Source organism: Myodes glareolus, chromosome 26 (genome assembly GCF_982192425.1).
Source record: "Myodes glareolus chromosome 26, mMyoGla1.1, whole genome shotgun sequence".
Classification (NCBI taxonomy): domain Eukaryota; kingdom Metazoa; phylum Chordata; class Mammalia; order Rodentia; family Cricetidae; genus Myodes; species Myodes glareolus.
The window spans coordinates 22,766,980-22,794,312 of record NC_142051.1 but is presented as its reverse complement, the minus strand read 5'-3'; the positions used below and the strand labels follow the sequence as shown (position 1 = coordinate 22,794,312).

General features: G+C 36.5%; 1 protein-coding gene across 3 annotated transcripts in view; it reads right to left on the bottom strand.

Moving 5' to 3' along the window:
• Positions 1-27,333, bottom strand: part of Syt1 (synaptotagmin 1) — a 508,800-nt gene that overhangs the window by 312,903 nt on the left and 168,564 nt on the right. For 2 of the 3 annotated variants that reach the window (XM_048418341.3, XM_048418342.3), the window contains exon 3: positions 24,784-24,849. The gene's annotated coding sequence lies outside the window, so the exon portion shown is untranslated. Of the gene's footprint in view, positions 1-24,783; positions 24,850-25,620; positions 25,641-27,333 lie in introns of those variants that run through there. The other variant, XM_085683223.2, reaches the window with a different exon arrangement.

Here is a 27,333-nt window from a genome sequence, read left to right as displayed (position 1 = left end):
AGAAGTGACTTAGTTTTAAGATCTCCTCGAGCCAACGGAAAGAAGAGAAAGTTCAATTGTATGTTCAGGAATCTGTTTGTTGTTAACAGCATCTACCCCAACCTGTTTATTTACCCCACTAGTGTGGTTCGCATTAATGTTTGCCAACTGAAGATGTTCTATGAAATTATTGTGGGCTTTCAAAAGAACAGGATAAATGCATATGTCAGAGTTTCTGTGGCTGATAGAGAAGACTGCTGTAATTAAGAAAAAAATCTGAAAATGTGATTTCTAGTATCACACACTAATACAGTAATTTCATTTGCTACATATATGCATGAAACATCTCACTCATCAACACATAGATCATCATTTCAATAGGATGCTAATCTGAATGAATGGGAACTTAAATTTAGCTAGTAAAAATTTCCTAGTCTACGTTTGAGAAATATAATCTTATACATGCTAGTTACTTTATAAAGTTCTGAGATTTTTGGAGCTTGGATTCAACGGCCTTTGGTCTATCGAATGCTCCATATGGCATGAAAGTCATTTAAAAATCGCTGTCTTTTTAATGAGGATTAATTATCTAAGTATAATTATTATTCTACTAAACATCATGGTAACAAAAAATGAAATAAAGCCCTTGGAACATCTTCCCCATGTTCTGGCTAGCTGTGACAACAGATTCAATGTTAGCCTTATTTTCATCCTACTGCGAATGCAAGTTGAAGACATATATGCATGCCTTTTTGCTAGCTTTCATAGGGTATTCCTATGAATACTAAAGGACTAAATGTCTTGGGAATTTCACATTGCACTGCAATCTCCTTTTAGAACAAAGTCCAGGGGAACTCGTTTATTCTTCACGCCTTAATATTTGCCGCCTCCAACTTTTACCTCTAAATATAGCTGAATGTGTTCATAACACATAACTATAAATATGTTTCCCTGTCCCTGGCCTTGTGTCATGTGTCCAGTGTGCTCATTATTACTCTGTGACCAGCAGTAGTGAAAAGAACTTTCTGGAAATCGAAACCTGGAAATGACCATTGTTCCCCTCGCTGTGTTTTGTTTACATAGACATATATTTAGCTTTTGAACAAAGTAGGCTCTTACAAGGACTTAGCCACCTAAAACACTGTTAGGGGTTCCACGCTTCAAAAGCAATTTTAAGTATAAGAAAAAAGGGGAAATATAATAGGCTTTTTATAAAAGCATGAGTATAATTAGGATAGATTCAAGCACTTAATTATCACATCTGCCTCCATTCCTCCAGAGCTATATAATTAATATGACATTTTAAATAATTCATTTATTAAGCTCCTACTACATGTCAGAAAGCAGACTGAGTACTTTATATACTCTGCCTGATTTTAATGTTTTCATGGCGACTCTCCAATAAGGGAGATGTTGGTATTCATCCGGTTTAGAGATGAGGGAGTCCGAGTGAGAATGTGCGGTGAAGCCCTGCTTGGCTCCCCATCTACCTGACGCTAAAACCACTGCATCTTCCTCAAGCATCAGGTCATCATCAGGAGGTTAAATTGTAACTGGACAACGTCCAGGAACTGGACAATGTCCAGGGAGTAAAACAAAGAGGGTAGCATTATTTCCTTAGCACCCTTGAAGTATACAGAACCCTTAGGTGCCTACTGAATTTTTTCCACCTATGCCATTAAATATGGAAAGTAAAAGCATAGGAATAAGAGTAGGAATGACATTTCATCTAACAGGTTTAATTTTAAAGTCTGAAGCTATGCACTCCGTGATAATTAAACCGTAAGAATGAACATAGCATATAAAAACAATAACATAAAATGCTATAGGATCCCTTTAGAAGATTTGAGTAATATTTACTCTTTTTAATATATATCCCTAGTTGGCCTGGAATGTGCTATAGACCAGGATGGTCCCAGGCTTACAGAGGTCCACTTGCCACTACCCTCTGTCCCTAAGTACTGGGATTAAAAGCACATATCCCTCCTTGTGGCATTATTTATTTCTATTTTAAAGTTCATGAGCACTATAAAAGTTACTATAAAGTTACTATAAAGCATACACCAGAGTTTCTGAGAATATGAGAGAATCAGCAAGAGCTCTCTCACCTTCTCCTTTCCTTTCTTCACTTCTGAAGAGTCTGCCTTACAGCCTTCCCATTGAAGACAGGGGCATGAGGATACTGTCAACAAACTGAACCTGCTAGTGCCCCTCCCCCAGTTCATTATCACCAAATCATACCATCACAGCTCTTGTCCAATCAGGTGTTTGTACAAACACCCTTGTATGCCCTTCTCGCATTAAAATGTATGTCTTGAGTCAGATAGAAGCTACAAAAGGAATCCCCCCTACAAAGTTGATATAACTTATGACTTATAATCTCATACACATTGACCTTAGTTAGTAGTGTTTCCTTTTAATACAGTAATTTTAAAACTATGTACATGCCTGGGAAGATATATATTCATATTGGGCAAAATCATGGCTGTCATCATTTAAATTTTCTAGTATCTTCTAGTCAGAGGTCAGTATCTGCCATATATGATGAGCGATTGTGTCATAGACTGCAGAGCTGGGGCAATCCTTGGTCAAGTAACCAAATTCTTATTATGCAAATGGAAGATATTTGTCTTGGGGACTCAAGTCATACGCTGTAGAGTTAAAATGGTGGACATCGACCGTACATGTAAAAGAATCAGAATTTCATTTTTTTCACAGTATGAAGGATAGTTTCGTGTTTCAGCTTGAGCATCAGTTAATGTGGTACTACTATTCCACTTGCCAGTAAAAGGTCTTTCTTTTCAACTATGTATATAGCTTTAAAGACAGACATCTACTGGGAAGAAAAAAACATGTATGCTAGAGCTTGACAGAAAACTCCGTGAAGACTAACTTAAACAAAGACAGATCGTGTAGTGGAGGCAAGGCAACAAACTCAAAGAAGAGGCAAAAAAGTTGAGAAAGGGTTTATGTGCCATGCCAAAATAAATTTGCTATGGGGTTCTGAAGCCTTGATGATTAAATCCAGAGAGGATAACCTGAGAAGGAAGAACCCAGTTTGTGAGAATATGCAAGAGTGAAGAGATAAGAAATAAGCCATGCAGTTTTCAAGTTTCTGCAAATATTGGAAACATTTGTCTAGTGATTGGGTCTAGGAGTAAAAACAATATTGCATTGTTTTTACAGAGACCTTGAATGCAAGATAATTATATTGATATTTCTGTACAAAGTGAGATTCATAGCATTCTTGGTTTACTTCTCATTGATTGGGACATAAAAATTAAGGAGAAACATTCAACCATCTTCATTACTGAGACCAGGTATACAGATCACTTTAATTCTAAATGCCTTTTTCCTTGTCAAATCCAAGGAGGGATGGGGAACCACTTCACTCATTAGGCTTGATGGAACCCCAAGAACAGACCCATCTTGTCCTGACCTGAGAAAGTTCAGTCTGCCAGGTAAGCTTTGATCTATGTATGCAGCTAGCTGGAGGGTCTGGGAGGAGTTTATAGGAGGAAGGATCTGATTCGGTTGCCACTACTAATAAGTTAGTAGAACGCAGGGGCACAGAATAATTATTATGCTGGCACTGTATTCAGAAAATTTTATCAGCAGTTAAAATTACTCCAGTAACTAGAGCAGGGATCAGAAAACAGGTGAGTTCTACAGTATTATAGTGATATATAATTTGTGTTTTTATAAGTAAAGATTTTGTAAGTAAAGTAAAGATTGTTTTTATAAGTAAAGACCAGGATGCAAAGTAGTCACGCTAGCCAGCCATACAGGCCAGACAGTGGTGGCACACATATTTAATCCCAGCAGTTAGCTATAGAGGCCAGGCAGTGGTACACATATTTAATCCCAGCCCTAGAGAGGAATATAAAATGGAAGGAGACAGCTCTCAGGTACAGTCTCAGTCTGAGGATTCACGGAACCAGGATCGCCCATTGCGGTCTGAGGTAGAGGTAAGAGCCAGTGGCTGACCGCTATGTTTTTCTTATCTTCAGGCAAGCTTTATTTATTAAAACAAAGATAATAGACCACTACAATTAATAATGTTAATTATTAACGAATGCTGGGTAGATGCCTAGTTGGAAAGATGGGGCAGGAGGGTAGGGGACAGTGGCTAAGTACAAGTGCTGTGTAGTGCCATCTGCCATCTGGAGCTACTGAAGTCCTCAGTTTAAATCAAGGACTGCGCTGAATCCACATGTTGGGCCCATGGAGACCACAGCTGTGTGCAGAAGAGGGCTGGGCGAGCTAGTCAGTAACCAGCGCGACAGAATGTTAAATGGAGGGTGACTTTCAAAACAAAGCATGAGATGAACAGATCTGGGCATTAGATCCTAATGTGCCGTGCGATTGCGAAGGTTCACCAAGTGCTCGTAAGTCCACAGGACTTGATTAGAGGTTCCATTAAATAAAAATATTCCCTGTGTGTCTGCAGCAATATACAAAACCCGTGGAACTCTAACACACTCATGGAATGTGAAGGCATTAGTATTTACAGATGGGAGCTACTGACTGGGATGAAAGCTGAAGATTTTCGTTAAATAAGCAAGTGATCAAAATTGATCGACACGGAGTGACTAAGGCCCAGAATAATTAAGCCTGTCCTTATCTTTTCCCGTTATGGCAGAGAGTACTTTGTGCCCAGTCTAGGAGTTCATCTGTGACTATGTATAGATTCATTTATAAAGGGACTGAGACAGAGACCCAGAGAGAGAGGTAGATAGAGGGGTGAGCTAATAGTCATATTTGATTGAAGCCAGAGTTATTAACCCAGGTTGGTAGCACATTCTGAAAAAGCAAACAAAAATGTACCACTCCTCCTATGCCCTTGGTTTCAGCTCCTTGGACATTTTCTGTCTCATGAGAATTCTATCAATTTCCTGAGATTTTTTTTTTTCCCACCACGGAAGTTCTGTGTCTTAGAAGAGATTATACCCTCAGAGACCTCTGTTACAAATACCTGTTTACGGGTCATTTTTTTCGTTATATGTGATGTTGACTCTTCTCTTGTGATATACTCAGCTTCCCTAATTTTCCTTTTTTCATTGACCTTAGGACCATACAACATAACTATTTTTGTGCCCTTATTTTCTGTCTCTCCCAGCACAAAGATAATCAAATGTAGCAAGTAAAGGCATAGGACATTTGGTGAAAATTGAATTTCAGATTCCTTGAAAACTTTAGTATGCATTAAATAATGCATTAGACTTACCTATACTAAAATATTGATAATTCTCTTACATTACCGGCACTGAAAACTTATTTATTGTTTAATTAATCAAGTATCTAAGTGTTGCACAAAATGCATTTACACTAAAAAAAAGAGGAAGAAAAATAACCCAGTTTATCTGGAATTAAAATTCAATTAGTCATCCTATATTTTGCTCCCCCAGTTCCACTCCTTCCTTCCAATGAGAATTTCTTCTACTCAAAGGCAAGAGCAGACAATGCAATTTGAGGACCCCACCTACTTCAGGGAGCTGTTACATCACCTCTGTGTAACACCTAAGCCCTTGGCACATGGCATTTGCTGCTGCTGCATTTGCAGCATTTGCTGCATTTGCAGTGCCTTGACTAGTGCCCGCTAAAGGGAAAGATCTAGGATATACTGTCCGAGTTGCCTGTGGGATCATTTATTTTCCCAAAATATCCTTCCCATTCTTCAAGTCTGTGGTGAAATCTCTTAAGGCTAGAATTTCTTCAAATATAGCTCATGCATGAAGAATCAGCTCCTTGCGGAAGAGAAATACTTTTTTCTTTGCAGAGTATACCATACAATTTGGAATTTTATTTATATAGTAAGTTTCAGGTATAGTAAGGACAGGGTTAGACACTATGCTTTCCTTGACACTTATTCATAACTAGAGCCACAGAAAACTCAAAATATTTTTTAAAAAATCAGTATTTTTTCAGGTTGAACATGCATTTGGATAATAAGTATTTACAGGTAAACTTGACCAGTACCATTTCTGCTAAGGTGTACCCTTTTTAAACAGTATGAATTTCAGAATAGTTAAATCAGTGAAGATACACTAAAGGGTTACACGATCTACCCTTTTAACTCTGGGCGGAAGTTTAACATTATTTAGTTCGTTTGCTCATTTAAGCACATCATTAGAAAGAGACCCCCCTATTTTTGAGGGCTGTTGCTCTTTGGTACATCCATCTTTAATCTGGTCTATTTTCTCCCTTGTTCAGAAATTATGACTTTTTTCTGTTTAAGGTAGAATAAATAATGATACAGACAGTAATGCCATGACAACTGTATATGGACAGGACCATATATACACTTTTATGTGGAAAATTTGTTAGTGTTCAGTGTCTTAACTAAATAATTGCATTATAAACCCAGCCAAACAAGAAGAGAATGTGGCTGACAGTAAGGGTTATATCTTGAATTGGTACTCCTCAGAGGACAGGCTGAAGTCCCAAGCTCTGGCCTTGATTAATGGAAATGTATCAGGCACTATGTTGGAAGCTACAGTTAGAGGAGCTGATTCTGGAGTCAGATCAACTCTCAAGCTCCCATGAATGCTGTACTTCTGCGAGAAGGGCCAAGAGACACAGGCAGAGAATACAGCCATTCCCAGCCAGAGCGTGCAGTTAAGTTGAAGTAAGACAAAGCTTAGCACAAGCAGCTATGACAGAACCCAGGCAACCTTCCTCCTTTGGACTTCTGATTTCATGACTGTGAGAGGGTACATTCCTTTTGTTTTGAGCCACCAAATTTTCGGCAATTAGTGAAGCGGTCTAAGCCATCAAATATATTAGATAATTAGTGAACTAAATATAATAATAATAATAATAATAATAATAATAATAATGGTTATAATTTAGTGAACAAATAATATATGAGGTCTTTGGATTTTTTGGTATAAAATATTGAGAGTTTATAAAGTAGTTACTGCTTCTCTTGTAATTCCTCTCAGCATGAATTTATCATACTTGACCCTCTACCCATTTCCTCCCTTCCTTCTGTCTTAGGCTTAAAGCTTTTGAAGTTTAAAGTCCCTATCATTTATCAACATAACTTCAACATTGAACATGGGAAACAGCATAAAAAATTGATGGAGTTAGTAATAACTTATTCTTTGAATGACATTTGTAACAATTTCCTTGCACTTATGCCCAATAACTACTGAAGAAGGACTATCGGCTAGTTTTAAGATGAAACATATTAAAACAGACTAAATTTCTCTAATGAATTGCTCCTTTCCAAGTTAGAGTTAAGATACTATTTAGTGGGAAAGGAAGCTTTAGGATTTGTAGTTAGTTACTTGTATTGCCCATACACTGTTAGTCTTAAAAGTCAGGACTTTCTTTTTAAATAAAGACTTAACCTTCTGGAAAATAACTAGGTATGAGATATTTTCTTCTATTTATAGGAAGCTTAAAATATTTTCTACCACCAGAAATGGCTATTATTATTATTATTATCAGGTTAAATTTTGGATCATTTAAACAAGACCAAGGAAGTTTTAATACAACTTTCAAAACTAATTACTATTTTTTTAAAATAAAGTTAAGCTTTCTTGTGTGGGGGAATATAAAACTAAAAGAAGGAAAACTCGTTAAACTAGACATGCACTCAGCAGCATAAAAATAAACCTACAACAAAACTTACAATCACAGATGACGTCACATTCTTGAAAGAAAACACTAAGCAAGAAGGCTCAAGCAGTGCTAATGATTATTTATAATAGACCAGGAAAATTGAGCTCAGAAACTCTAGGCTGACTTTCTTCATCCTGAGACACATTAGTTAGTCATCAATTCTCACCATTTGTTTCAATAACAGCTATTTACCTCTCAGGGGCATTACTCTATTTTTTTTAATACCTTAAAGAATTTTATCTGCAAAAAAAAAATTCAAGGTTTAACTAATGAACTCTTCCATTTAAGGATAACTCTGTTCCCAGTTCTGTCCTGGTCAGCAAGCTTGTCACTCAAGGTGGGCCTGGGCAGAATTATCACAGTTTGATAAAGTAGCTTCTAAACTGCCTTCAATAGGCAAGTTTTGGTTACAATACAGGCATTATTTATCTATGACACCTTAAGTGGCTTGTGAAATGTTTAAGATGATGAAAACGGGAGACGTTTGAAAATACAACCCCGCAAAACATCACGTTTGAGGTTATATTTGAATTTCTCTTTCTATTTGTTTGCTATTTATGGAATTAGTAGGGCAATGAGATAATTCACTTCTATCCATCTCCTAAAGCAGAACATGCAGTTTTTAAAGGAGATAAAAGTAAAAATAATTCTTTCACCTAGGTTCTTAACTCCCATCAAAATATCAAGAGTTTCATCATTCCTTGAAAAGAATATTGAATACCAGAAAATAATTTAATTACCTGATGATATCTATAGTTTATACTTACATGATTTTCTTGCCAAACATGTATGTATAATTCCATGTCAGTATCAAGAATAATGTCAGTGTTATTTAGTAGTTATGATTCTATAAAGTACAGCCTTTTAATATTTTATTAATCTTGAATATTAATAATTTAAAATAGTATCTATAAATATAGACTACGAAAAGAAAACACATAATTATCACTTGTTACAACATAGGAGTTTGGTTTAAAATACATAACAAATAAATGATAAAATGAACATATCTGAATCAGTTCAGCAAACAATATTCCAATATGGTCCATAATGACTTACAACATCAGTTGTATGTGTGCTATATTTTGTATGACCTAAAATGCAGAGAAAATGCCACATTAATGATATTTGCCTCTTTCCTTCTCTTTTGTTATGCTGCACAACCCTTCCAGAAGCTTCACCTGTTTGCCTCGTTCACATCACTCATTGCCATTTATGGGGGAACATCTGCTATACCCGTTCTTTCTTCTGCAAACACATTAATTCACTGCAACAACTTACCCATAAAACTATAATTATAAACAGTTTTTTATTTACCGAAATATGCTGTTTCGGATTTATAGTTTTCTTAGCAGGAAGGGGGTCTGAAATGGTCCACTTTTATTTTTTCTCTTTGGCAGAAATAAGCACATATCTTAGGTGGTGTTGTATTTATGAGTCAAGGTTTCAAATTTGTTTTCCTAGATTATGAAAGAACACTGGAAAGAGATGAGAAGGACGTTAGAGAAATTGTGTTTTTCCTGTTGACGTTCCTTCTCTGTAGCTTAGGAAAGAAAACCCTTTAAGGAATTAATTTTCATAAAACATAAGCATCTTTAATAGTCATGCATGCACACGTGCACACACATACACACACACACACACACACACATACACACACATACACCATCCCCACCCGCATGTAGCCTGACTGTTGCTCTAAATAAGTTTTGGGTAAATTTGCAGAGAGGATTTCTATTATTGAACCTTAATTAAAATGAAAATTAGCTTCTAGAACATGATGTAATATTATTAAGAGAAAACATGCTTTTTTCATTTGCAACTGTTAGGAAACTGTTATCCTATATAAAGACCGGGGTATGACGTATTAATGATTGACATTTCCCTATTTCTTACATATTATCTTGTTTATGTAGCTTTCATCATAGAAAAAGAATTCTTTAGAACCCTGCAATGCTGACAAAATAATCTGTGCTCAGAATTCTTCCTTGTTTTCTTGTAAATGTGGCATTAGAAATGCCAGTCTAAAAAACCCTGTCAAATAAAAACTTACTGTACTGGCATATGAAAGAGAGAAAGATATTATCATTCCAGGCATCAAGGAACTCACTGAAATGCATGTAAACCAGGAGTGGATAAACAATACATAAAAGATAATTCAGTGGTTGGTTAAAATTGTATAATAATATTAAACACATAGAACAGCAAGAATTATCTTCCTTAGCAATAACTTGATTAAATAGCTGCTCTTTTTTCAGATGTTCACGTTGGCCTCTGACTTTTTTTTCAATAAAAATTTCCATAAAAACCAGCAATCTAACCCCAACTTAAAAGTCCATGACTACGTGTGTTTTGTCTGTTTCCTTTTATGGTAGAAGTGTTGAGGCTGGGGTATGTAGAATCTCAAAAAACATTGATGATTGTGGAAAAAAATGACATAGAGACCGGGAAGTTAAAAGTACTTCAGCCTATAAGGAATATTCTATATAGTAATGCAGGATGGACGTTTATAACTCTGTGTGATGTGAAGGGTCTTTCACAGCAAAATGGCCGCATGCGGCAAAGCACATCTCAGATGGCTTCCTTTTTTTTCTATGAAGTTATTATTGGTGGGTGCCATATGCAGTGTTTTTTTTTCTCCTTTGCATGTGTATGTGTGGTGGGTATACCTGTGTGATCGCAAGCATGTGGACATGCATGTACACATGTCTGGAGGCCTGAGTTTGATTCTGGTTAGCTTGTTCTCGGTATCCCCAACTTTGCCTTCTGACACTGGAATTATACGTGGACTACTTTGATAACTGGGCATTTATTTATATCTTGCATCAGCAGAACCTGAGTCTTTTTTGCTTGAATAGCAAGCACTCTAATCGCTGAGCTACTTCCCCAGTCCAATGCAGTGTTTTCAAAGAAAAATATGACAAGCAGAAAATAATTCCAGAGCATAACTTAGCACTCTTGAGATCTGCAAGAATTTATCCACTTCACATATGCATACAGATGATCCCCAGAGTCCCGATTCAACTTCTGTCACCAAAGGATTAGGCCCAATTATAATTAATTCTTTAATAATGAAATCGATACCCTGTTCACGCATTTAAACCAGACACTAGATTACAGTACACTATAAAATATGCTTCTTAGGAATTATGACCAAATTAATTATTTTAGACAGCTTTTAAAAGTTTGACTTACTAATTGGACTCTCCAAAACCAAAAAGGAGGAAATACATCTGTGAAGTCCACAGGAGGTTCCAATCCACTTGGCAAAAAACCCAAGTGGAAGCTGACTTCATGGTGTTGTTGTGCACGACTGGGTTTGACAAGTATGTTTGGTTTTATTAAACAATCAAGGGTCCTATCTAGTCTGGTAGTTTGCAACTGACTTTGAATTATCCAGGGACCTGGGAATGTTTTCAGCCTCCTTCCTGGCTTGCTATCTGGACACGGATTCGGTGAAGTCAAAGTCTGGAGACAACATTCCTAAATGAGCGTGGCGAATACCAAAATGTGGACTGAATTCATCCTGCATCTTGTGTGACCCCCATGTTTCTGATTAAATGGATCTTTACCCAATTTAATTGGGAACGTAACTTTGCTATGTGTGTGTTTGTGGGCATAGAACCCAGGGTGGACTCCGTGCATGTTGGTTGGCAGGATCCCTATGATGGAGGTTAACCATGTGGGCCTGGCTTTGTGTGTGGGGTTTGTCTATGGGAGATCGTTCCATGATCCAATTCATCAAGATGAAGTAACTGCTTCTATCTTGTTAAAATGTGCTTGGCTCATTAGTAAGTTTTACCACTTTTATCTAGGGCACTAGCTTTTGGCTCCTCTTTCTCCCTTCACTTTTAATTTTTTTTTTAATTTTCAGCTCATTACCAACTAACCCATGATAATGAAAAAGAAAATTAGAGTGAACTTACATAATGTCTTCAATGCCCCCAAATTAATGAAGACTAATAAATATTTCTTTCTCAGTGCATCATTTTCATTATCTTAAGGTGTTTTGTTTTGTTTTGCCCCGTTGCCCGTTGATAAAATTACCTGCTCAAAGCAACTTAAGGGACGGAGGATCTAGTTTGGTTCGCAGTTTTAGGTTCGAATCCATCACCACATGGAGGACTCGAGGTGGCAGGAGATTAAAGTGTGTCTCATCCACCATCAGGAAGTAAAGAGACGAGAATGCAAACTCTATGCGCTCCTTTTCTCTGTTGTATATTGTCCAGGATTCCAATCCAGAGAATGATCCTTCCCAATAGTTAATATGGATCTTACCATATCCATGGACATAACCAAGAAAGTCTTTCAGGCATGTTAACCATATTTAACCAGAGGTTAAATAATCCCTTACAGGTATAGCTGGAGGCTTGTCTTCTAGGTGCTCCAAATTCTGTCAAATTGACCATTTATAACCATGATACTGTGCTAAGAATGTCAATAGGTAGTTGGGAACACATATTGTTAAAATTATGAGTAATTGTTGGGAAATGATAAATGATGGATTTTAAGCAACTATAATAAATATCCAAAATCATCTTTAATGTTTTATGATTGTTTTTATTTTCCTGCTGACTAGTGTTACTTGGGCATATAACTTCAGGTGTCAAAGATATAGGAAGAAAAGAGCAGAATTGGCTTCATTTAATATTTTCTCTGCCCACAAAGTTTTGGCTAGAATTTGATCAAGTCAAACAAGGAAGCTGGTCTATAGATATAGATATGTGTTTTGGCCCTGAGTTTTTAGATGAATCTCTTGATGTTCCATAATGATTTGTTTTTATCTGTTTTATTGTTTTTCTTAAGAAGAGGTATGGGCAAGGAAAAATAGAAAGATAGGAATTAAATTCTAGTGTATCTGGGTTGGGTTGGGAATGCATATTAGATGGTGTGTGTCTGTCTGTCTGTCTGTCTGTCTGTCTGTCTCTCTCTCTCTCTCTCTCTGTGTGTGTGTGTGTGTGTGTGTGTGTGTGTGTGTGTGTGTGAGAGAGAGAGAGAGAGAGAGAGAGAGAGAGAGAACGAGAGGAAATTAGAAAATAGTACTTGCAATGTGTTTATTAGCAATATGACTACATATTTGCTAGTGTAACAAACCTCATAGAGACCATATAGACACATGTGTTCATAGTGGGGTTGGATTTAGTAATAAGTATACTTCTATGTCTACTTGCTTCATCTGTACCCTTTCCAAACTCTCCTAGTGAGGTAGAAGCAAAGGCCTCACCTCATATATGAAAGGATAGGTAAATACTGTACATATAGGAACAATGAACTTCCAAATGCAGAGAAGACTTTTGAGACCTGACCCTAGGTGTAATACTAAAGCTATTTTCTTCCTCTGTACTACAATATTTATCTTGTCAAAACTCTCAGATGCAAACAGCAATGAGAAGATTTGGAAGAAATTCTTTATGCCAAGCTCACTCTTCACATTTTTAATTTTGCATCGCTGCCCCTCATCCCTTCCTCTTGCACCTTCCACTCAGTCTTTATCCCCATCTCTCTCACTCTTCCATACTCTATTTCATTGACTTGTACTCCACTCCTTCCTGTAGATATTCTTCTGAGTGAGTATAACACCTAGTTATAATGCCAGTGCTGCTGCATGACTGACAAGAATCATTTCCAAACTTTATTCTCAATTGGCTCCAGGTTCACTGGAGGCTGCAGGTGAAGAGAGAGCTTATGTTGTCCACAGGCAGGACATCTCATAAGGAAGAAAGGAGAGTTGAAACACATATCATTCAGCAGAGAAGGTCTGCATAGGAAAGGTAAGGCCAGACAGGAAGTTAAAGTTCTGAAATATTCAAAGTATAAATACCACGAGACCTTAGACAATGGTAAGAGTTTTCTTGTGTAGGGTACAGAAGACAGAGCATATATCGCTTCATGTATTTTAACATCCTCCTCATTTTAACCTTACACATTTTGTTTTTAGTTTTTAGCTTAATTAAAATTTTAAAAGTCTAAATTATTTCATAGAATATGGTGTCAGTGGCTTTGCAAATTGCTGGTGATGAGACAGTTGTATCCTTATACAATAAAATCTTCATTTCTCTTTCTGTCCTTTCCCTTTGCCATGAATTGATGAAAGCTTTGGGTTAAATGACAACATAAAGACAGAGTGCACTGGCTGTACTATCTTAAAGAGTGCAGATGGAATCCTGGTGGAGACTGCAGGAAAGAGTGGGTAACTAAGCTATATATATATATATATCTTAGGGTCAACACAAGTTAGTCTCAAATACTATTACTATTTTGCTTCAGGCAGCTATTGACTGAAGAAACATAATCCCACTCACTTTTCAAGGGCATAAACATGTAAGTTCTGCAGTTGACTGATGAAATATAAACATAGATGATGGCTAGAAGAAATGAAGTTATTATCACAGATGGTGCTAATTTAATTTATAAGCCACTTATGAAGTTAGAGCTTTGGGTGCTATCACAAAAAGCATGGTAAAATACAAACTATAAACAACAGTCTTGAGAAATTGACTGCAATCTGGACACTATTTCCACTGATGAGGTAATTAAAAAGTCAGTCTTAGTTTCCTCATCTTTAAGATAAGGTAATGATATCTACCAGACTGAGTTGTCAAAATTATATATAACTTGTGAAAATTGGTAAGAACAGATCTTGGAAAATGGTAGCCATTCAATAGAAACATACTTATTTTTTGCAATTAGAAGAGGCATTATAATCTAATCCTCCATCATTTTAGAGAAATCTTGTAAAAAAGATTTCTGAATTTTATGAACCCAGACAACGCTTAAATTAAGTCTGTCTTGTATTCCAGGTGTTGAAAAGAAAAAGAAGAAAACATGTCTGATTTTCAAATTTCTCTCATCTTGGGAAATTTTGAAGAATGAAATTTCACCTTCCAGAGAACGTGGTACATTTAGAGGTCCATGAAACTAAAACAAGAAGGAGAAGAAAAAGCATAAGAGAGAAAACCCAAGTTTTTCATGGCGGCAGTGAAGGACAAGCAGGAGATTTTCAGAATGATAATAAGCAAGCCCCTTCCCAAGACACAGCGCTGCTTCAACTTCCTGCACAGTGGGAGAACTTTCTGCGCTCTACTGTACCCGGCTGTACATGCAAGTTATTTGTAACAGAACATTGAAAAGTCAATGAAGGCAAACCTGGCAGGCAGCCGCCGTCAGGAAGCCTTCGGAATCAATAGGACACTATTAGACTTGTCTTTCCCAAGCAAAACAGAAAACCGTTTTAGCTGAAAGCATGACAGAACTGTGAAATTTCTCCACTACAGCAACTTCAAGCAGCAGGGGAGCGGGCTCTAGGGTCTCACTCAGCACATCAAGGAGGAATAATGAAACCTCATCACAAGCTTTCGTGTTGAGGATCGCTCAAGAAGCTTGAAGGTTCTAGACAAGATACAAGGTCATAAGTCATAGGTTTAAGAACAGAAACTAACAGAAAATGACTCTTTCAAGACTCCTCTTTCCTCCTCCTCCTATTCCATTATCGAGGGCTTCTACAGAATAGAATATTGTGCAAAAAAATGAGTGAGAAACAAAATGCACTAACACAGTTTTTTCTCACCGTGTGGATGCGAGCTTCAAGTGCCAAACCCTGATGGTCTCGATACAGCCTTAGCTCTAACCAACCGTACGCTGAGGTTAGGCGGGGCCATGTTCTAAGTGACTCCGTGTTGCATCAAACAGCTTGTTTATTATTTCCGATTGGATGTTGCCCCGAATGTCTCCATCTTATAATCAGCTTCTTAACCTATTTTGAGACTAGAGGATGACTCTGCACCTAAGTGGGCATGCAGACAGCACCATCTGTTCAGCTCCACCCACGGGGCACGGAACGACTGACGAATGGAATGACTTTTCCCTGGGAGCAGGTGCTCCCTGTGAACTTAGCAGCATGCCCCGAGGGAACACGCAATTCTATCACAGTCACCTCAAAGAACCTAGCGCAAGAGTCTATCAGATACAACAGAGGAGGAAAGGGTGTATAATTCTCTTCTGACTGTCCTTGGGCACGGCTGATTGGCTCATCCTCAGTGGTGCGCTCCTCTTTGTTTCTCTGGACCCAAACTCCATTCACCCACATTTCCTTTCCAGGGACCCAGTCCCGCCCTTTTTTACTTTTTGCTGTTTTCTACTCTGCAACTTCATTCTTCAACTTGGGACCTGTGATGGCCCGACTCAGAGTCACCCAGTTTTTCCAGAGTCTGTAGTTCCATCCCATCCAAGGTTTGTTAACCTATCAATGAACTGCAAATTTTGCTTCTTAGGTCTCCTGGAATATCTCTAAAATTTCTTGTTTTTTTTTAACCCTTTGTAGTCATTTTCTTACATATATATGTACAAATATATATATATGCATTTACTTCATAATATTTAATGCCTTACCTTGGAGTTAATATCAGTAATTGAAATTGGAATAAAAGATCAATATCAGTAATTAAAATTAAAATAAAAGATCCTGTGTTCACTGCAGGCAGGATATTTTTCAGGGAAGTGAAATTATCTAGCAAGTTCCTATCATTGAAACCACTGTATTTTGTGAATTTATGGTCACGTAATAACTTCTGACATAGTGTAAAGACACAAGTGTATTCATTACATATTTTTTTAACATAGTACAAGCACAACAATACTAGGTGATTAATTAAAGCTTTTATATCTGCTAAAATGGAGACCCAGTGTGGAACTATGTCACACAGGGTCAGGATGAAATGCAAAACGCTCTTTTATTTGTAAAGCTTTTCAGGCAGTAAGTAAGCTAGCTCCACCTACTACCTCCCAAAACGCATACTCTCTCTGCACAACTGTGTTATAATCAATTTAAAGTGGCCTTCCATTCTTTTCTAATGGAAGGGGGCATGTGGACTAATGGAATAAGAGCCTTGTTCTCCTTTTCCGATTCTGACAGTTGTTAACTGTGAAAGTCACTTAACCTTTCAAATTCCCAGCTTTGTTATTCATAAATTTGTTACATTTGCCTTACAGGATAAAGGTAACACACACACACACATATATATATATATATATATATACATATATATATATATATATGTATATATATATATATATATATGCATGTGAGTTTTTTATATCCAATAAATTCTAGCTAAGAAAATACTATGAAGTACATAAAGAATACTTGTTAAAAATGTGAAGGGGAGGAATGAATAGGTCATTTTCCTTGTATTGATTTAAGATTTCCAAGTAATCTTGAATAACATTATAAAATAGACAGGTAATAAATCTTAGTAAAACTAAACAATAGCAAACTTGAATGCAGTGCATTTTCATTTAAGTTTTAAATCAACACTTCACTTACTATTCTATTTATTTATAGAAAAATGTCAAAAAGAAAGTCTGTTTAGCTTTAAAAATCTTCTAAGGAACTATCAGTATATAAAAACAGATAATCAATGAAGATTGGCTAATTCCAACCTGAACAATAAAATGTGTTACTTGTGATTCAAAGATCCTAATTATCAAACTAATCTCTTACTTTTGCTAATTGCCTATCCTGAGTTATTTTTCTGTCATTCATTTTAGAAGCTATGCTATAATGAGAGAAATATCCTACAAATTATGAATGTATTATACTTCTGTATTTTAATCATATTCTTTATGGAATTGGCAGTAAGATTCTACTTTATATGGTGACATTATTAAATTATACTTTGAATAGACTAACAAGGTGAAATTACATGTATTGGAAAAGAGACACTCTGATATATACTCCTTTTTTTTTTTAACCTGCTTAGGAGTGTATTAGAGGGGGCGTGTACAGGTCTGGGAAAGTCAGTGTGCAGAAACGGGGGAGGGGAATGCCACATCCTGATACATACTCATACATGGATAAAACTTCATACTATGCTAAATGAGATAAGCTACGCATTGCATGGCGAGTGATTCTACTATTATGAGGTACTGAGAGCAGTCAAAGTCACAGAAGCAGAATGTTCTGTGTTCCAGAACCCGGAAGTTCCCTGGGAATGACGGGGCAGGGGATGGAGGGTTGTTGTTTAGTGGGTCTGAAGTGAAGGTGTTGGAAAATGAAGACTTAGTGTGTCCGTGTTTCAAACCGCAGAGATGCATGCACAAAGTGGGTGGGGCTAATGCTACTGTACTGTACACCCAAACACGGTTAAAATGGCAAAGCTTTCCTTCTATATATTCTTAGTACAGTTTAAACACTGTCTCAAATAAATCATGAACTTGTGCAATGCCAGAGATACAGCTTTGGAAAACAAAAGGGTTTGTAATGAACTGTTGAGGGCACGCATTTAACGTCGCTCCAGTGAGAAAGAAATCAGGCGTGAGGACATTTAATGAGAGCACTGCTCTGACAGATCTGGGTTGAGTTACTGCCACTAGTTCAGACTCCAGTGAGGTCCCTGTTGTTCCGGGATCTGAGATCAAAGATGATCTCACCACACCTAGAGCATACATACTACAGAGATAATGAATTATCATTCATCAAATTATCATTCCATTCTATGCCCACGGAAGGAGCTGCAGAATGCCCCAAACCTCATGTTGATTCTAGCTATTTTGCAGAACGAGGTCTGCATCTGTCTCTAAATGTATATGAGTACTATCTGAGCCAGTCAGTTTGTACTTCAGTATCTCACTGTCTTTCTTTAGAAAAAGATGATATGACAGGACTCCTCACAGACAGAATGGCATGTGAAGGGCTCAGTAGGGAGTGAGGGCTCAGTTAAGAGCATCCTCTATGATTGCGATAAGTTCTCAGGAGACTTTTGCGTTGGCTGGGTCCCCAGATAATAGCTGGGCACAACTTTGTGTAACAGACTGGGCCACCTATGTTGTCATGTCCATAATTGTTGACACAGGTACAGAAGGAAGCGCACCCACATTTCTCAATTATTTCTAGTTGGGTTAGAATATCAAAGCCATATTAGTCATATTTGTGCCCAAAGTCATGCTAAATGTTGCACATTAAAAATTAAAGATTATTTACCGAACCTGAGTTTTCAGTTGCAAATGGGGTCTAAACAAAATAAAAAAAGCCCTCCTTTATATAGAGGGACAATTACATTTTTATTCTACTAGTGTGTAGTTTTATATGTGGGGTATTTAAGATGCAGATGTATGGCCTTAGTCATGTACTATGTATTGAAATCATACCTTACATATGAAAAGCATAGGTAATCTCTAGTCCATTGTACCTTCCTGAAAAGCTTCTCCTACGAGACAATGTATTCATGTTAAACTAATATGCTCGAAAGCAGAGGATTAGAAGGCAATGAAACAACACCCGTTGGACAATGGAGGCATGCTGCCTAGAAGAGCAGCTTCTGTCCTGCCCTAACATGACCTAAAATCTCTGCACACATTTGTCTATTTGGGTTGACAGTTGTGGAAAAAGGGAGGAAAGAAGAAATGCATGGGATGATGGGAGATGAAGACTTACACTTTGCCACTTCGTTGGACTTTCTTCACAGCCTCTGCAAAGCGCATTTCGATCAGGATAAATGTAGGGCCAATGTAATGATACGTAACGTACGAGCCACTTTAAGGACAGAGCAACTAAGGAAGGATATTAGGTTTGAAGTAGATTTATATCCGGAAAAAAAATACAGCAAAGGTTAGGAAGAAAGAGGCCATGTGAGTAATCAACCTGAGTTACTTTTTATATTTTGGATCAGGTTAGAAGAAATGGAGAAGGACGTAGCTATTTGCTTCTCCCTCATTCTCACAGTCCCCATGCCCCAAGCTATAAATACTGTGTCTGGGTGTGAACTGTGGATTTTCACAGCTTTGCTGTGGGGCCATTCTGGGTAAATACCCATCTTATGAAATGAGAGCTAATATCTTAAAATGGATTTGTTATGTAACACTCTCACAAGACTGCCTTGCCCATCTCTCTTGGTTCTTAGCCTTTTCGTTTAATGGTAAATTTGTCTATGGCTTTGCCTTTGATGAACCACATTGATAATTCTTCAATTTTTATGTAGATAGAGACTGGAATTATTCAGCATTATGCAATTGTACAAACTCATTTTTATGGAGTTATGTCAATAGGCAGGATTCAGAGGAAAAAGTTCATGGTCACTATAATACAATGGCAAGATAAATTTAGAGACATATTCATGCTCAAAGGTATAATTTCTAAAATTATACAATATTTAAAATTTCAAAGGGAAAAATTTCATTATAGTTGAAATATTACACATCTCATAAAGAAACATTGCTTAAGAAATGATATAGAGAATAGTGTCAGTGTTACCTATGAGCATACAATGCATGAGAATCACAGCTTCCTAATAGACTGCCAAGAAATATTCTCTACAATACATCTTAAACTACTGAAAATTCAGACTATGACTTTGCCTCTCATATGAGTTACAAGCCAATGTATTTTGAGCATTTGTTTGAAACAGCTTTCCCTTGGTCTGAAACATTTTGTATAAATCCACAAAAATAATCTTTGCAGGATTCATGTGAAAATCGAAAACAGAATAATGGCAGAATAAAAAATCACAAGAGCAAGGTGCAGAAGTTGTTCAGATGTACAGGGGATCCTATCTTTGTTTTATATGTATTTTGGTATAAGGAAAATGCAAAGATAAAATTTAAGGAAAAAATAATAAAAAATTTCCATGAATTTACTTTCTGTTGAAGTGGAAGTTGTAACTTTTAAAGTTGGGGTATGTCAGAGGCATAAGATCTGACATTGAATGGGGAGAGGGGTTAGTACTGAGAGCCCATGAAAGTATTAAAAAGAGATTTTCATGAAAAAGATTAAAACAACACTCCCACTTATTTTGTCAATTAAAGATTTCAATGAAGATAATTAACTGGAGTACCAAAATGTTAATAAAATGTGTAAATATTCTTTATCAAAGAGGCACACTATAAAAATAAATAATTTTAGTATTTGAGATTTACTTTTGGTAGAAGGACAATTTTGTAGTATTAGCTTCAGATACCAGACACAAAATGTGCTATGTGTTTATGAAAAGAGCCTGGCGGTGCCACCAAATTGTACTACACTTTGGACAGTTGTAACAGGCGTGACATGTGTATAGGAGTCTCCATGCCATAATTTGGTAATGAGGGAGAAAGCCTTCCCAGCACCCTTTGCATCATGGTGCCTCTTGATTCAGCTCACTACTGGGCCTAGACCACAATCAAAGACTTTGAGTTTGTGCTAGGAAAGGGAGATGGACTCCTTCCATGTCTAACACCTACATTGCTTAAAGGGTTTCAAAGAGGCTCTTGACCAGCCACTTCCTCCCTTCTTTCTCCCTTCTTTGCTTCCTTCTTATTTAGCCCATGCAGATGTGTAAATATTTTACAGTTTTAAAGAAATGATCCCTTTGATATTCCAAAGGAGACATTAATAGCAATCATAAAATTACTATTTACTGATGTTGTCATATGAACATCTATAATGAGTAGTTAGTAAACATGTCTTATCATTCTCATATAAAAACTATAAAACAAAAGTTATTTTCATTTTTGTAGAGGAGACGAAGGTAGAATTTGTACCCTCCTTCTGGGGACACAGCATCAGCAGGTGGTAGAAACAGGACTTGAAGAGCATAAAGATTTATAATTACGAAGGAAAACAATACCACCCAACCAGAAACACAGAGGATTAAAACTGGTTGCTGATTGTTCAGAGAGCTGAGACCTTTTGTTTAACCTCTGCAACTCTGAACTTTACACAATACGTTTTAAAACACAAATGATACTTGCATGAATTTCCCCTGAATCACCCTTCCAACTCCTGTAGCTTTCAGAATCGTGGAGGATTAAGTTTTTCACAACAAAATAAAATGCAAATGAAAGCACAAATCAGAAATGAATACACATTTCTCGAAATGGACTAGATTATTTCAAGTAGTTAGTCTAAGACATTATGATGTAGAGTGTGCTAACTCTACCATACAAACCCCCATCAAGGATGGCACATCTACTCTCAGTCACTTACTTATCACAGGCATTCAGTGCATTCATGCTGTTGTATACACACTGCCCTAAATACCAGAGCTGATACATGTTGGAGCTGGGCTTTGAACCCACAGAATTTCCCGAACCTAGTATGCTGCAATAAATCTATTGAAGAAAATTCTTTGGTGTTTCAAAAAAAACCTTGCTTAGGAAATATGCTTTAGCTTCTCCCAAATCAATGATTTTAAAATATTTTAAAATAGGAAAACTATTTTAAACAATGTCCAAAGGAAAAATACATTTTTGATTATTAAAAATAAAATACTGAATGAAATATTAAGTAATTTGATTACTGCTAATAAGATGGGTATCTTGAGAAGATCATTAGTCACTATAAGTCCATAATATTCCTGTTTCCTTCTTTTTCTTTTTTATTAGTCCTGCCCCAACATCATTTATGTAAGAGGATAAAAAAATGTCTTGCCTCTACAAGTAGTTTGTGCTAAGCATGGTAACTTGAGAAGGGAAAAATGGAGACCGATTTTTAACAGTGACTCTATCTATTGCTTACAAATGAGGTTGACTTCATATAGTATTTAGCCCTCATTTTCATCAGCTGTGAAAGCATGGGACATAAGTTTCCTTTTGATCACAAAATTTTGAATTTTGAAACAAATCCTATGTCTAACAGAGTATCTCTAACCAAATAAAAGCCCAATAAATGACTCTCCTCTTCTCCCTTCTCCTCCCCTCCCTTCTCATCCCCCCATTCTTATTTGTATTTCTTCATTCATCCGTTCATCCACCATCTCTCTCTATATGCACTTATAGTCAATGTTAGTTGACTTATTAGACTAGAATTCTCAGTTCTGTTGTTAGATAAGAGAGCTGAGGTAAAGAAGCTAGCCTGCCTTACTCTCCATACATTAGAGGGGACAATTGGGAAAATGAGATTAGGCTAGAGACCTTGTGTGTTTCTGCTAACCCTATGGCACTCATACAACAGCTGCCACATCCCCACCCTCACACCCCACACAGACTTACACTTCTGGCTAACAGTGACTTATTACTTCTGATAATGAAAGATTTCACTCAATGAAACCCGTGCGTGCCATTTCTAAATAATATTTATTCTCTGGTAATCCACAGAAAGCAAGCAAACATTTTGGTTATGGTCTTCTTTCTAGGAGAGTATTTCTTACCCGAATGGAAACTTCACACTCTATCCGTCATCCCCGGAAAGTGAAGCCATTAATAGTGCTCGTTCTTTGAGTGAGAACATCAACTCCCACAGGTATTTAGTGAGATTTAGCAAATCTAGGATAATACAACTAGCTCCCAAGGAGCATGCCTGAGTGTCTGAATGATTTTTCGACATCTCCTCTCTGGTATTATGATCATCTAATGTAATCAGAGAGTGCGGACCATGGTATTCTTCACAGTGTTACTAAGCACTTAGAGGTTGAGAAGCAAATTATAATTTAAAAACAATTTCAGCAGCCCTTTATCCCCGAGTCCTTATTTTAATCACAAGATGTCTGTGAAATATAAATGCCTGTGCTCCAAGTTTTTTTTTCTTGTAATATTTTAATTATCAACTTCTTCTCTTCAGCTATGAACTTTAAGGCAATATTATAGGAGCTTGTCTGACTTTCCGATGCTAAAGTTCTTGCATTTATGTTTTTAATTTAGTGCAAATGATAAGAACTTTATTGTGTTTGATGGGATCATTTATCAGGACCTGCCCAGGGCATTTAAGTTCCATGCTTTAGTCCACACAATGACAATTGGGACAGAGTGACATCTTTAAATAGTAAAATATACATGAAGACATTTATCTTCTAATCATTTCAGTTTTAAATCGGAGTACTTTATCCATAAATATATTAATATATAAATGGAATAGATTACATTTTTAAAAAAAGCATACAAGTTTTGCTGGGCAGTGGTGGCACCTGCCTTTAATCCCAGTACTCAGGAGGCAAAGGCAGATGAATCTCTGTGAGTTCGAGGCCAGCCTGGTCTACAGAGAGAGTTCCAGGCTAGGGCCACACAGAGAAAGCCTGTCTTGAAAAAGCATACAACTTTAGGTGAGACTCAGAGTTTTCATGGTTTATGTGTTTATCTCCCAGTAACGTAGTATACACTTGTCAAATAGAAGACACTCCAAAGCTGAGATGAATGACTGCCCTAAACCACAAGTAATACATTAAGAAATGGCACAAATTCTTTCATTGGAAACTATTTTCTTCAGGATTATCCCAAATAAATAAATAGGTCTCATTATAAGAATGTGAAGCTTTTAACAGGCACTTCACTAAATCCTACTTCAACTCACAAATGAAAATACCAAGAGCTTTATCATTCTACTCAAGCCATAGATCAAGTACGTATAAAAAAGATCAGAAGAAAGGTCATTGATAACTCTTCACAATGACATAACAGTTAGAAGGTGAGAAATGATAACATTCTTGTAGATATTTTTGGAGGAATGCCATTTTCAGTTCTTTTTAAATCAACCATATTATTAAAGTCATATGATGTGGGTCACTAATATTGATTCTGAGGCTACTTCTCTATTTTACTGTTTTTAATATTCACACACTCAAATTTTTATAGTTTTTCACGTCTCAGGAACCTTTATATTGTCAACAAATCGATCAAAGTGATAGCTTCAAGATATACATAATTCTGCTAAATAAAAATGTATTTAGAAAAACTACAGCTGGTATAAAGTCATAGCTAAAGGTGGAAAAACATCTTACAGTTAAGCCTTGAGGCGATCAGAAAGAAATGAAATAATGAGAATAAAATGCAGACTTTAAGTCCATTATTTGACACAATTATGCTAATGGCTTGTAAATAAGTCATGCCTATTAACCTTTCAAATTTGTCCAGAGGAGTAAATTTTCTATCATGTAAAAGAAAACTCATTACTCATTACTCGTGGTTTTTGCATTGTCCCACTTTGTCCCCGTGGGAATAGTCCAATGTCACTCAAAAATATATGGAGTCAACCTAAATATTTCAGATACACCGGAGATGCAGCACACAGATTACCTTCCCATTTATCTAAGAGGATTATAGGAAAAATCATTTCCAGAGGACTCTAGTGAATCAAAATTGAGTTTCAGAATGCGTTACTTGCTTGCTATTCTGATTTCTAATCTTAAATATCAGGAAGGTAAATATTTGTGTAAGAGATGATCTAATTTTGCAGAAGTTCTAGTATAATTATCTTGTCATTAAAAAACTTACTGTTCTGCTGGGGTGTTCTGGAATATTTCGGGGTATTCGTTTCTTTCGGAATCTCCTTTCTTCAATCTAAAAGAAAAACAGGACACATGACAATCACTTGAGACTGTCTTAAATAAGACATCAATTTTACTGATATTTCTACCTTATATTCTTGTAATATGTCCATCTAAAAACAAAGTATGCCATTCTCATGATAATTTAGTATATACAATATGGTACAGAAAAAAAATAGAACTTTAAAATTTTTTTGAAAACTTTGATGAGGACTATGTGGATAATTTACATACTCATTTTATAAAAAGCAAATTATAAGATTATGCTCTTTATAAAGTGCTTCAGATTACAATGAAAACAAATTAGAGAGAATATTGAATCACAATGGTATTTTCATAAGTCCCATACTATTTCCAGATCATTCATGTTTATTTCTATAACAAAAATTTATATGAGTGTTATAAATCAATCTTATACATTTACCTCAAATTTTATGTTTTCTTGGAGTTAGAAAATCTTCAGTGTATTATGACTATTTTACTATTTTCAGAGATTAATTGTGGTCTAGATATAATCTAATCTTATTCTAGCACATTGGATACATCTATAAACATGCATGCATACAGACATACAAACCCATCAAGCACTAGGAGAAACGTAAGTATACTAATATATTAAATGTACAGCATTCAATATATTCTCAAAGAGTAATAATATAAATTCCTTTTCAAGAGTCAATAGCAGACTTGCTTTAATGCAGTAAATAATGTAATCAAAAATTTCTGATTTCGTTTCACAAGCTAGAAATTCACAAATGAATTTAACAGTTTTGAAGAAAAGTACCTTTTACTACAAGTTCTCATTATTTTTAGTTCTCAGAATGTTAAGTTCAAAGCTAAGAGACAAGAAAAATATTTAAAAACGGGTTTCCAATAGGCATTCCGGTCTGTTCGCTAGAACTCTGAAAATATTACAATGACAGCATCTCTCGCTCCTGGCCCACAGAGGTGCTGAGTGGAACAGATCCGAAGTGACAGCTCTGCTTCCCCAGCCACGTTCACTGCATCTGTTCAGCAGTTTAGTCTCCAGGGTCTGCTTCCTTTTGATTGCTGCCTGAAACTCGACTGTTTTCTAGTAAAATTCACAAGCAACCTTGATGTGAGGACGCACTTAAATTTACCCGACTCCCTCTTAAAAATACGATCTCAAGCCGTAGTCAATTTCATGTAAAATCTCAGTACGTTGTCCGAGTATACTGTCATATTTTATGGACGCAAAACCTAGAGCAAGATTCCGTGTGTACACATGAAGAGACGGTGACAAGCAACACTTTGTAAGAAATTAGAAAATGTGTTAGGGAAAAAATTCATCCCACCAAAAGAGAGAGAGAGAGAGAGAGAGAGAGAGAGAGAGAGAGAGAGAGAGAGAGAGATATGATTTGATGGTATATGTACCTAATCTTATTAATCACCAAGGGCCAGGCTTCCCTAAGGGATGCTGTGAACGGATTAAACAGCTTTTGTGACGTATGCTGTCTACAGGGCTTTGATTTCCTTTTGGCTTTACATACATGATCTGTCACAAGGATAAATGGGCAAGCCTGCTCTACTGTAGGGCACAAATAACTATTTTATACTTAATCTATACTCGGAATATGGTTATATACACTATTTTGATGGTAGCCAGTTCCTGTCTCTTTGATGTATAAATGCCTTCTCTTTAATCTAGAGGGAACATAGAACAAAAGGCAGGCTACATCATTGCTGTAGATAGCTCTTCATGCCTCTGCGAGATGGTGGAAGTAAAGCCATCCCAATCCCCAGGTCCACTCAGCTGTTTCTTGTACTGAGACTTGGTTCTTTTATGATTTGGCATGAAACTTAAATAACAATATCTGTTTTGGTAGGTTTTTCATAAAGCATTAGATATACTAAAAGTCAATATGGGTGATGAGGTGTTATTGATATTTTCATCTAGTATTAGAAGTAGATTAGACAAAGGGGCAGGAAAGCTGTCTGAGACTCAGATTGCTCTTGGTAGAAGCAGACAGAAAGTGAGCCATTTAACTTGTAGGCCTTATGAGAATGTAATTTACAGAGTTAAACCTTACATGTTTTAGACACATGAATATGCTTTACAGTTTTGACATTTTTTGTGGTCAGGGAAACAGCATTAGTAATTTTAATGCTGGAGATACAAAAGCAGCAGCTATAAAGCCTTAAAAATGTACTTATTCTCCATAATGACTAAAACCAACAATTTTGTACAAACTTTAGTTTTAGATATCTCGACCATTCTGGAGTTATTAATCTTAAAATTTCACTAATGTTGCATCCTGTTAAGTGTTCACTTAGGGCTGAAATTAGAGTACACTATGAAATCTTGCAAGGAGGTCACCTACAAATGCTAACTCTTTAGCTGTAAATCAAGTGACACACAACAGAAGAGTGATCCTGAAGCTTTATGTGTCAACATTGTAAGATGCACTCACAGCATTTGTTCCTGGACCACATCGGACAGAGCTGCGGAAACTCATGGCTAGGATGGAGTTGTAAG